The sequence below is a fragment of the Panulirus ornatus genome, chromosome 54, assembly GCF_036320965.1.
Source record: "Panulirus ornatus isolate Po-2019 chromosome 54, ASM3632096v1, whole genome shotgun sequence".
NCBI classification, from domain to species: domain Eukaryota; kingdom Metazoa; phylum Arthropoda; class Malacostraca; order Decapoda; family Palinuridae; genus Panulirus; species Panulirus ornatus.
In genome coordinates, this window is record NC_092277.1 from 3076043 (window position 1) to 3087079 (window position 11037).

An 11037-nucleotide genomic window follows, 5' to 3' on the forward strand; every position below is an offset into this window, starting at 1 on the left:
TGCTGTACCGTGTCCTCAACCTCAACATCATTTTCTATCGTGTCCTCACTCTGCACATCATGCTGTACCGTGTCCTCAACCTCAACATCATTTTCTATCGTGTCCTCACTCTGCACATCATGCTGTACCGTGTCATCAACCTCAACATCATTTTCTATCGTGTCCTCACTCTGCACATCATGGTGTACCGTGTCCTCAACCTCAACATCATTTTCTATCGTGTCCTCACTCTGCACATCATGCTGTACCGTGTCCTCAACCTCAACATCATTTTCTATCGTGTCCTCACTCTGCACATCATGCTGTACCGTGTCCTCAACCTCAACATCATTTTCTATCGTGTCCTCACTCTGCACATCATGCTGTACCGTGTCCTCAACCTAGCCACCATCGAGGTCTCTTCGTTGGTCGTGTACAGCTTTTCTTCTTCTCCATCTCCTCAAACAAGTCAATAAAGTAAGGAGGCAAACACCAAGTGCTGTAAGTCCCAGCAACAACTGTCGTTTGAGTGAATTTCTAGGATGACGTACTTCCTGCAGGTAAGCCAGCGCCAACCGCAACTGGAGTTTCCTCTGGTGGTTGGCCACCAGGGGCCCTGCGACAGGTAGGGTGAACCAGAAGGGTGATGGAGCCTCTACTGTGCGAAGCTCACCGGTAAAATCGCTGCAAATTCCAAGAACCTCGTCTGCCACGAGACCCACCCACTGCTGTTCCCACCAGATATACACATGCACGCTACACACGACAAGAGCCAACATAAGAAGTTTGATATCCATGCCTTTGGGTTTTTATTTTATCTTAATCCTCAACTGGACTCCTTAAGAAAATATATACTACATAATTGACATTTTTATAAGGTAAAGACATCCTTTTGTCACGAGAGCAGTGAAGTTAAGTGAGTCTAGTAGTGAAGTTAATTCATGAGTGCAATTAACTTCAGTGCTAATAGTGGAGATATGATGACATTGCCGAATGCAAACGTTGCTACTCTAGTTATTTAAAGTGAATATATAGTGGCACTGGTTACTCCAGTCCAGTTCGTATATGACGAATATAGTCATGTAACTGGTTCATTTATAGCGAAGATACAGTCATGCAGTTATGTTGAAAATACAGTCATGCATATAGTTATACTGAACTTACTGTCATTCACTTTGGTTTATTTGTAGTGACGATACAGTATACCAGTTATTATGTTTCAGTTAAAGTAACGATATAGTCACGCAGTTATTCAATATCAGTTATAGTGAAGATAAAGTTATGCAGTTATTCTTTTTCAGTTATAGTGAAGATATAGTCATACAGTTACGCTATCTCGGTTGTAGTGAAGATAGAGTCATACAGTTACTCTATCTCGGTTGTAGTGAAGATAGAGTCATGCAGTTACTCTATCTCGGTTGTAGTGAAGATAGAGTCATGCAGTTACTCTATCTCGGTTGTAGTGAAGATAGAGTCATGCAGTTACTATGTTTCGGGTATAATATAATTCTGCAGTTCTTCTGTTTCACTTATAGTGCAGATATAGTCATGCACTTATTCTGTTTCACCTATAGTGAAGATATTGTCTTCTAGGCAGGTAGTAATTATTGAAAATACAGCCATGTTATTCTAGTTCAGTTATAGTGAAGATGCAGTGGTATTGATAGTAATCTCTTTATAGTGATGGCACGGTAATACACTCTCAGTAATGCAGAGATAGTGTAGATGCAGTAATACACTCGCTAATCCAGTTATAGTAAAGCTACAGTAATGGTCACTGTAATTCATTTATAAGTATCCAGTCTTTTGGGGATACGAGGGCCTTTAAGGTGAATCAGTTGTTGTTTGCCGATGATACAGTACTGGTGGCTGATGCGAGTGAAAATCAGCAGAGGTTAGTGACTGAATTTGGAAGAACGTGTGAAAAGAGAAAGTTGAGTAAATGTAAATAAAAGCAAAGTTATTAGGTTTAGCAGGGTTGAGGGCCAAGTTACATAGGATGCGAGCCTAAATGGTAGACCATTAGAGGAAGTGAAGTGTTTTAGATATCTTGGAGTGGACATGGCTGCGAATGGAACAATGGAAGCGGAAGTGAGACATGGGGGGAAGGGGCGAGTGTTCCGTGAGCGATGAAGAGTGTGAAAACAATAGAACGTTATCACGGAGAGCACATATGGGCATGTTTGAAAGAATAGTACTTTTAACAATGTTATATGGTTGTGAGGAATGGGCCCTCGATAGCGTTGTGGGAAGGAGGGTGGATGTTTGGGAAATGAAATGTTTGAGGAATGTGGTTAGTGTGAGGCGGCTTGATCGAGAAAGTAATGAAAGGCATGTTTACCAAATGGCGTCCTAGCTACGTCTCTTCGTTGTAAATCAACTGACTGTTATATTTCTTTCTTGTGGCTCCCCTGATGATGTGATTATTACACGAAACTGCAATTGGGAATAATTCCCACGTATTCCCTGCGTGTCGTAGAAGGCGACTAAAAGGGGAGGGGGCGGGGGGCTGGAAATCCTCCCCTCTTGTTTTTTTTTTTTAATTTTCCAACCCACCCACATACACATGTATATACATACACGTCCACACACGCAAATATACATACCTATACATCTAAACGTATACATATATACACACACAGATATATACCTATATACACATGTACATAATTCATACTGTTTGCCTTTATTTATTCCCATCGCCACCTCGCCACACATGAAATAACTACCCCCTCCCCCCTCGTGTGTGCGAGATAAAGCTAGAAGAGACAACAAAGGGCCCATTCGTTCACACTGTCTCTAGCTGTCATGTAATAATGCACCGACCCCACAGCTCCCTTTCCACATCCAGGCCCCACAGAACTTTCCATGGTTTTTTACCCCAGACGCTTCACATGCCCTGGTTCCATCCATTGACAGCAAGTCGACCCCGGTATACCACATTGTTCCAATTCACTCTATTCCTTGCACTGCACACCTTTCACCCTCTTGCATGTTCAGGCCCCGATCACACAAAATCTTTTTCACTCCATCTTTCCACCTCCAATTTGGCCTCCCACTTCTCCTCATTCCCTCCACCTCTGACACATATATCTTTTTGGTCAATCCTTCCTCACTCATTCTCTCCATGTGACCAAACCATTTCAAAACACCCTCCTCTGCCCTCTCAACCACACTCTTTTTATTACCACACATCTCTCTTACCCTTACATTACTTACTCGATCAAAACACCTCACACCACATATTGTCCTCAAACATCTCATTTCCAGCAAATCCACCCTCCTCCGCACAACTCTATCAATAGCCCACGCCTCGCAACCATACAACATTATTGGAACCACTATTCCTTCGAACATACTCATTTTTGCTTTCCGAGATAATATTCTCGACTTCCACACATTCTTCAAGGCTCCCAGAATTTTCGCCCCCTCCCCCACCCTATGATTCACTTCCGCTTCCATGGTTCCATCCGCTGCCAAATCCACTCCTAGATATCTAAAACACTTCACTTCCTTCAGTTTTTCTCCATTCAAACTTACCTTCCAATCGACTTGATCCTCAACCCTACTGTACCTAATAACCTTGCTCTTATTCACATTTACTCTCAACTTTCTTCTTTCACACACTTTATCAAACTCAGTCACCAGCTTCTGCAGTTTCTCACATGAATCAGCCACCAGTGCTGTATCACCAGCGAACAACAACTGACTCACCTCCCAAGCTCTCTCATCCACAACAGACTACATACTTGCCCCTTTCCAAAACTCTTGCATTCACCTCCGTAACAACCCCATCCATAAACAAATTAAACAGCCATGGAGACATCACACATCCCTGCCGCAAACCTACATTCACTGAGAACCAATCACTTTCCTCTCTTCCTACACGTACACATGCCTTACATCCTCGATAAAAACTTTTCACTGCTTCTAACAACTTGCCTCCCACACCATATATATTTTAATACCTTCCACAAAGAATCTCTATCAACTCTATCATATGCCTTCTCCAGATCCATAAATGCTACATACACATCCATTTACTTTTCTAAGTATTTCTCACATACATTCTTCAAAGCAAACACCTGATGCACACATCCTCTACCACTTCTCAAACCACACTGCTCTTCCCCAATCTGATGATCTGTACATGCCTTCACCCTCTCAATCAATACCCTCCCATATAATTTACCAGGAATACTCAACAAACTTATACCTCTGTAACTTGAGCACTCACCTTTGTCCCCTTTGCCTTTGTACAATGGCATTATGCAAGCATTCCGCCAATCCTCAGGCACCTCACCATGAATCATACGTACATTAAATAACCTTACCAACCAGTCAACAATACAGTCACCCCCTTTCTTAATAAATTCCACTGCAACACCATACAAACCCGCTGCTTTGCCGGCTTTCATCTTCCGCAAAGCTTTTACTACCTCTTCTCTGTTTACCAAATCATTTTCCCTAACCCTCTCACTTTGCACACCACCTCGACCAAAACACCCTATATCTGCCACTCTATCATCAAACACATTCAACAAACCTTCAAAATACTCACTCCATCTCCTTCTCACATCACCACTACTTGTTATCACCTCTCTATTTGCCCCCTTCACTGAAGTTCCCATTTGTTCCCTTGTCTTACTCACTTTATTTACCTCTTTCCAAAACATCTTTTTATTCTCCCTAAAATTTAATGATACTCTCTCACCCAAACTCTCATTTGCCCTCTTTTTCACCTCTTGCACATTTCTCTTGACCTTCTGCCTCTTTCTTTTATACATCTCCCACTCATTTGCATTATTTCCCTGCAAAAATCGTCCAAATGCCTCTCTCTTCTCTTTCACTAATACTCTTACTTCTTCATCCCACCACTCACTGCCCTTTCTAATCTGTCCACCTCCCACGCTTCTCATGCCACAAGCACCTTTTGCGCAAGCCATCACTGCTTCCCTAAATACATCCCATTCCTTCCTCACTCCCCTTACCCCCTTTGTTCTTACCTTTTTCCATTCTGTACTCAGTCTCTCCTGGTACTTTCTCACACAAGTCTCCTTCCCAAGCTCACTTACTCTCACCACTCTCTTCACCCCAACATTCTCTCTTCTTTTCTGAAAGCCTCTACAAATCTTCACCTTCGCCTCCACAAGATAATGATCAGACATCCCTCCAGTTGCACCTCTCAGCACATTAACATCCAAAAGTGTCTCTTTCGCGCGCCTATTAATTAACACTTAATCCAATAATGCTCTTTGGCCATCTCTCCTACTTACATACGTATACTTATGTATATCTCTCTTTTTAAACCAGGTATTCCCAATCACCAGTCCTTTTTCAGCACATAAATCTACAAGCTCCTCACCATTTCCATTTACACCACTGAACACCCCATGTATACCAAATATTCCCTCAACTGCCACATTACTCACCTTTGCATTAAAATCACCCATCACTATGACCCGGTCTCGTGCATCAAAACCACTAACACACTCATTCAGCTGCTCCCAAAACACTTGCCTCTCATGATCTTTCTTCTCATGCCCAGGTGCATATGCACCAATAATCACCCATCTCTCTCCATCAACTTTCAATTTTACCCATATCAATCTACAGTTTACTTTCTTACACTCTATCACATACTCCCACCACTCCTGTTTCAGAAGTAGGGCTACTCCTTCCCTTGCTCTTTTCCTCTCACTAACCCCTGACTTTACTCCCAAGACATTCCCAAACCACTCTTCCCTTTTACCCTTGAGCTTCGTTTCACTCAGAGGCAAAACATCCAGGTTCCTTTCCACAAACATACTACCTATCTCTCCTTTTTTCTCTTGGTTACATCCACACACATTTAGACACCCCAATCTGAGCCTTCGAGGAGGATGAGCACTCCCCGCGTGACTCCTTCTGTTTCCCCTTTTAGAAAGGGGATAGATAGATAGATAGATAGATAGATAGATAGATAGATAGATAGATAGATATACATGTATACATGAAGCTAGAGACTGGGTGTGAACGAATGTGGCCTTTGTTTGTCTTTTCCTAGTGCTACCTCGCGCACATGCGGGGGGAGGGGGGTTGTTATTCCATATGTGGCGAGGTGGCGATGGGAATGAATAAGGGCAGACAGTATGAATTATGTACATGTGTATATATGTATATGTCTGTGTGTGTATATATATGTATACGTTGAGATGTATAGGTATATGTACGTGTGTGGACGTGTATGTATGTACATGTGTATGTGGGTGGGTTGGGCCATTCTTTCGTCTGTTACCTCGCGCTACCTCGCTAACACGGGAGACAGCGACAAAGTATAATAAGAAAGATATATACATATATATATATATATATATATATATATATATATATATATATATATATATATATATATATATATATATATATATATTTTTTTTTTTTTTTTTTTTTTTTACTTATCAATCCCTTAAGTTAGCAAAGAAATCATTTTATAGAGTTGAACCCAAACCTCCCATTGACACCATGAATATATATTTTTTTTTTTTTTTTTTTTTTTTTTTTACTTTGTCGCTGTCTCCCGCGTTTGCGAGGTAGCGCAAGGAAACAGACGAAAGAAATGGCCCATCCCCCCCCCCCCATACACATGTATATACATACGTCCACACACGCAAATATACATACCTACACAGCTTTCCATGGTTTACCCCAGACGCTTCACATGCCTTGATTCAATCCACTGACAGCACGTCAACCCCGGTATACCACATCGCTCCAATTCACTCTATTCCTTGCCCTCCTTTCACCTTCCTGCATGTTCAGGCCCCGATCACGCAAAATCTTTTTCACTCCATCTTTCCACCTCCAATTTGGTCTCCCTCTTCTCCTCGTTCCCTCCACCTCCGACACATATATCCTCTTGGTAAATCTTTCCTCACTCATTCTCTCCATGTGCCCAAACCACTTCAAAACACCCTCTTCTGCTCTCTCAACCATGCTCTTTTTATTTCCACACATCTCTCTTACCCTTACGTTACTCACTCGATCAAACCACCTCACACCACACATTGTCCTCAAACATCTCATTTCCAGCACATCCATCCTCCTGCGCACAACTCTATCCATAGCCCACGCCTCGCAACCATACAACATTGTTGGAACCACTATTCCTTCAAACATACCCATTTTTGCTTTCCGAAATAATGTTCTCGACTTCCACACATTCTTCAAGGCCCCCAGAATTTTCGCCCCCTCCCCCACCCTATGATCCACTTCCGCTTCCATGGTTCCATCCGCTGCCAGATCCACTCCCAGATATCTAAAACACTTCACTTCCTCCAGTTTTTCTCCATTCAAACTCACCTCCCAATTGACTTGACCCTCAACCCTACTGTACCTAATAACCTTGCTCTTATTCACATTTACTCTTAACTTTCTTCTTCCACACACTTTACCAAACTCAGTCACCAGCTTCTGCAGTTTCTCACATGAATCAGCCACCAGCGCTGTATCATCAGCGAACAACAACTGACTCACTTCCCAAGCTCTCTCATCCCCAACAGACTTCATACTTGCCCCTCTTTCCAAAACTCTTGCATTTACCTCCCTAACAACCCCATCCATAAACAAATTAAACAACCATGGAGACATCACACACCCCTGCCGCAAACCTACATTCACTGAGAACCAATCACTTTCCTCTCTTCCTACACGTACACATGCCTTACATCCTCGATAAAAACTTTTCACTGCTTCTAACAACTTTCCTCCCACACCATATATTCTTAATACCTTCCACAGAGCATCTCTATCAACTCTATCATATGCCTTCTCCAGATCCATAAATGCTACATACAAATCCATTTGCTTTTCTAAGTATTTCTCACATACATTCTTCAAAGCAAACACCTGATCCACACATCCTCTACCACTTCTGAAACCACACTGCTCTTCCCCAATCTGATGATCTGTACATGCCTTCACCCTCTCAATCAATACCCTCCCATATAATTTACCAGGAATACTCAACAAACTTATACCTCTGTAATTTGAGCACTCACTCTTATCCCCTTTGCCTTTGTACAATGGCACTGTGCACGCATTCCGCCAATCCTCAGGCACCTCACCATGAGTCATACATACATTAAATAACGTTACCAACCAGTCAACAATACAGTCACCCCCTTTTTTAATAAATTCCACTGCAATACCATCCAAACCTGCTGCCTTGCCGGCTTTCATCTTCCGCAAAGCTTTCACTACCTCTTCTCTGTTTACCAAATCATTTTCCCTAACCCTCTCACTTTGCACACCACCTCGACCAAAACACCCTATATCTGCCACTCTATCATCAAACACATTCAACAAACCTTCAAAATACTCACTCCATCTCCTTCTCACATCACCACTACTTGTTATCACCTCCCCATTTGCGCCCTTCACTGAAGTTCCCATTTGCTCCCTTGTCTTACGCACTTTATTTACCTCCTTCCAGAACATCTTTTTATTCTCCCTAAAATTTAATGATACTCTCTCACCCCAACTCTCATTTGCCCTTTTTTTCACCTCTTGCACCTTTCTCTTGACCTCCTGTCTCTTTCTTTTATACATCTCCCACTCAATTGCATTTTTTCCCTGCAAAAATCGTCCAAATGCCTCTCTCTTCTCTTTCACTAATACTCTTACTTCTTCATCCCACCACTCACTACCCTTTCTAATCAACCCACCTCCCACTCTTCTCATGCCACAAGCATCTTTTGCGCAATCCATCACTGATTCCCTAAATACATCCCATTCCTCCCCCACTCCCCTTGCTTCCATTGTTCTCACCTTTTTCCATTCTGTACTCAGTCTTTCCTGGTACTTCCTCACACAGGTCTCCTTCTCAAGCTCACTTACTCTCACCACCCTCTTCACCCCAACATTCACTCTTCTTTTCTGAAAACCCATACAAATCTTCACCTTCGCCTCCACAAGATAATGATCAGACATCCCTCCAGTTGCACCTCTCAGCACATTAACATCCAAAAGTCTCTCTTTCGCACGCCTGTCAATTAACACGTAATCCAATAACGCTCTCTGGCCATCTCTCCTACTTACATAAGTATACTTGTGTATATCTCGCTTTTTAAACCAGGTATTCCCAATCATCAGTCCTTTTTCAGCACATAAATCTACAAGCTCTTCACCATTTCCATTTACAACACTGAACACCCCATGTATACCAATTATTCCCTCAACTGCCACATTACTCACATATATATATATATATATATATATATATATATATATATATATATATATATATATATATATATATATATATATATATTCCTATGAGTCCACGGGGAAAATGAAACACGATAAGTTACCAAGTGCACTTTCGTGTAGTGATCACATCATCAGGGGAGACACAAGAGAGGAATATAGATATAAGTCAGTTGATATACATCGAAGAAACGAAGCTAGGACGCCATTTCGTAAACATGCGATTGTCCAAGACATACAACGAGCGTTCATAAACTTATCATTTTACAAATTTTATAAACAACAGTTATCTAATTTGTATAGACCATCAATAATTTTAAGATTATAAGTCTTTTTGTATTCAATAATAGAAGATTCAATGATATTTCTCGTGGTAATAGAGTTAGAGTTCATTACTGAGATTGCATTACTCCAGTCAATACAATGATCATAGGTTTTAACGTGATTGAACAAGGCATTTGATGCTTGTCCCGTTCTTATACTATATATATGTTGCTTCATTCTAACAGAAAGATCCTTACCAGTCTGACCAAAATAAGATTTATCACAATTTCCACATAGCACTTTATAGATGCATCCAAGAGAATTTTCTGGTGAATTCCTGATTAAGATATTCTTTATAGTATTATTGTTGCTGAAGGCAACATTCACATTAAAGGATTTAAGCAACATGGGAAGTTTAGTGAAATTATTATTAAAAGGTAAAACTAAAGATGCTTGGTGTCAATGGGAGGTTTGGGCTCAACTCTATGAAATAGTTTTTTTGCTAACTTAAGGGATTTATCAACAAAAATTATCCAATAGAATATATCTTCTCAAGCTAATCATCAATAAACTCTGGACTACAAATACGTAATGCCCTAAGGAACACAGATTGAAATGAAATGATGATAACTTTACTCTCATGTTGAGATGAGTAATAATGGATATATGAGAATACATTGGTAGGTTTTTTGTATATGCTAAACTATATATACAACACACACACACACACACACACACACACACATACAAACACACACAGTGTGGTTTCAGAAGTGGTAGAGGATGTGCGGATCAGGTGTTTGCTTTGAAGAATGTATGTGAGAAATACTTAGAAAAGCAAATGGATTTGTATGTAGCATTTATGGATCTGGAGAAGGCATATGATAGAGATGCTTTGTGGAAGGTATTAAGAATATATGGTTTGGGAGGCAAGTTGTTAGAAACAGTGAAAAGTTTTTATCGAGGATGTAAGGCATGTGTACGTGTAGGAAGAGAGGAAAGTGATTGCTTCTCAATGAATGTAGGTTTGCGGCAGGGGTGTGCGATGTCTCCATGGTTGTTTGATTTGTTTATGGATGGGGTTGTTAGGGAGGTGAATGCAAGAGTTTTGGAAAGAGGGACAAGTATGCAGTCTGCTGTGGATGAGGGAGCTTGAGAAGTGAGTCAGTTGTTGTTCGCTGATGATACATCGCTGGTGGCTGATTCATGAGAGAAACTGCAGAAGCTGGTGACTGAGTTTGGTAAGGTGTGTGAAAGAAGAAAGCTGAGAGTAAATGTGAATAAGAGCAAGCTTATTAGGTACAGTAGGGTTGAGGGTCAAGTCAATTTGGAGGTAAGTTTCAATGGAGAAAAACTGGAGGAAGTGAAGTGTTATAGATATCTGGGAGTGGATTTGGCAGCGGATGAAACCATGGAAGCGGAAGTGAATCATAGGGTGGGGGAGGGGGCGAAAGTTTTGGAAGCGTTGAAGAATGTGTGGAAGTCGAGAACATTATCTCGGAAAGCAAAAATGGGTATGTTTGAAGGAATAGTGGTTCCAACAATGTT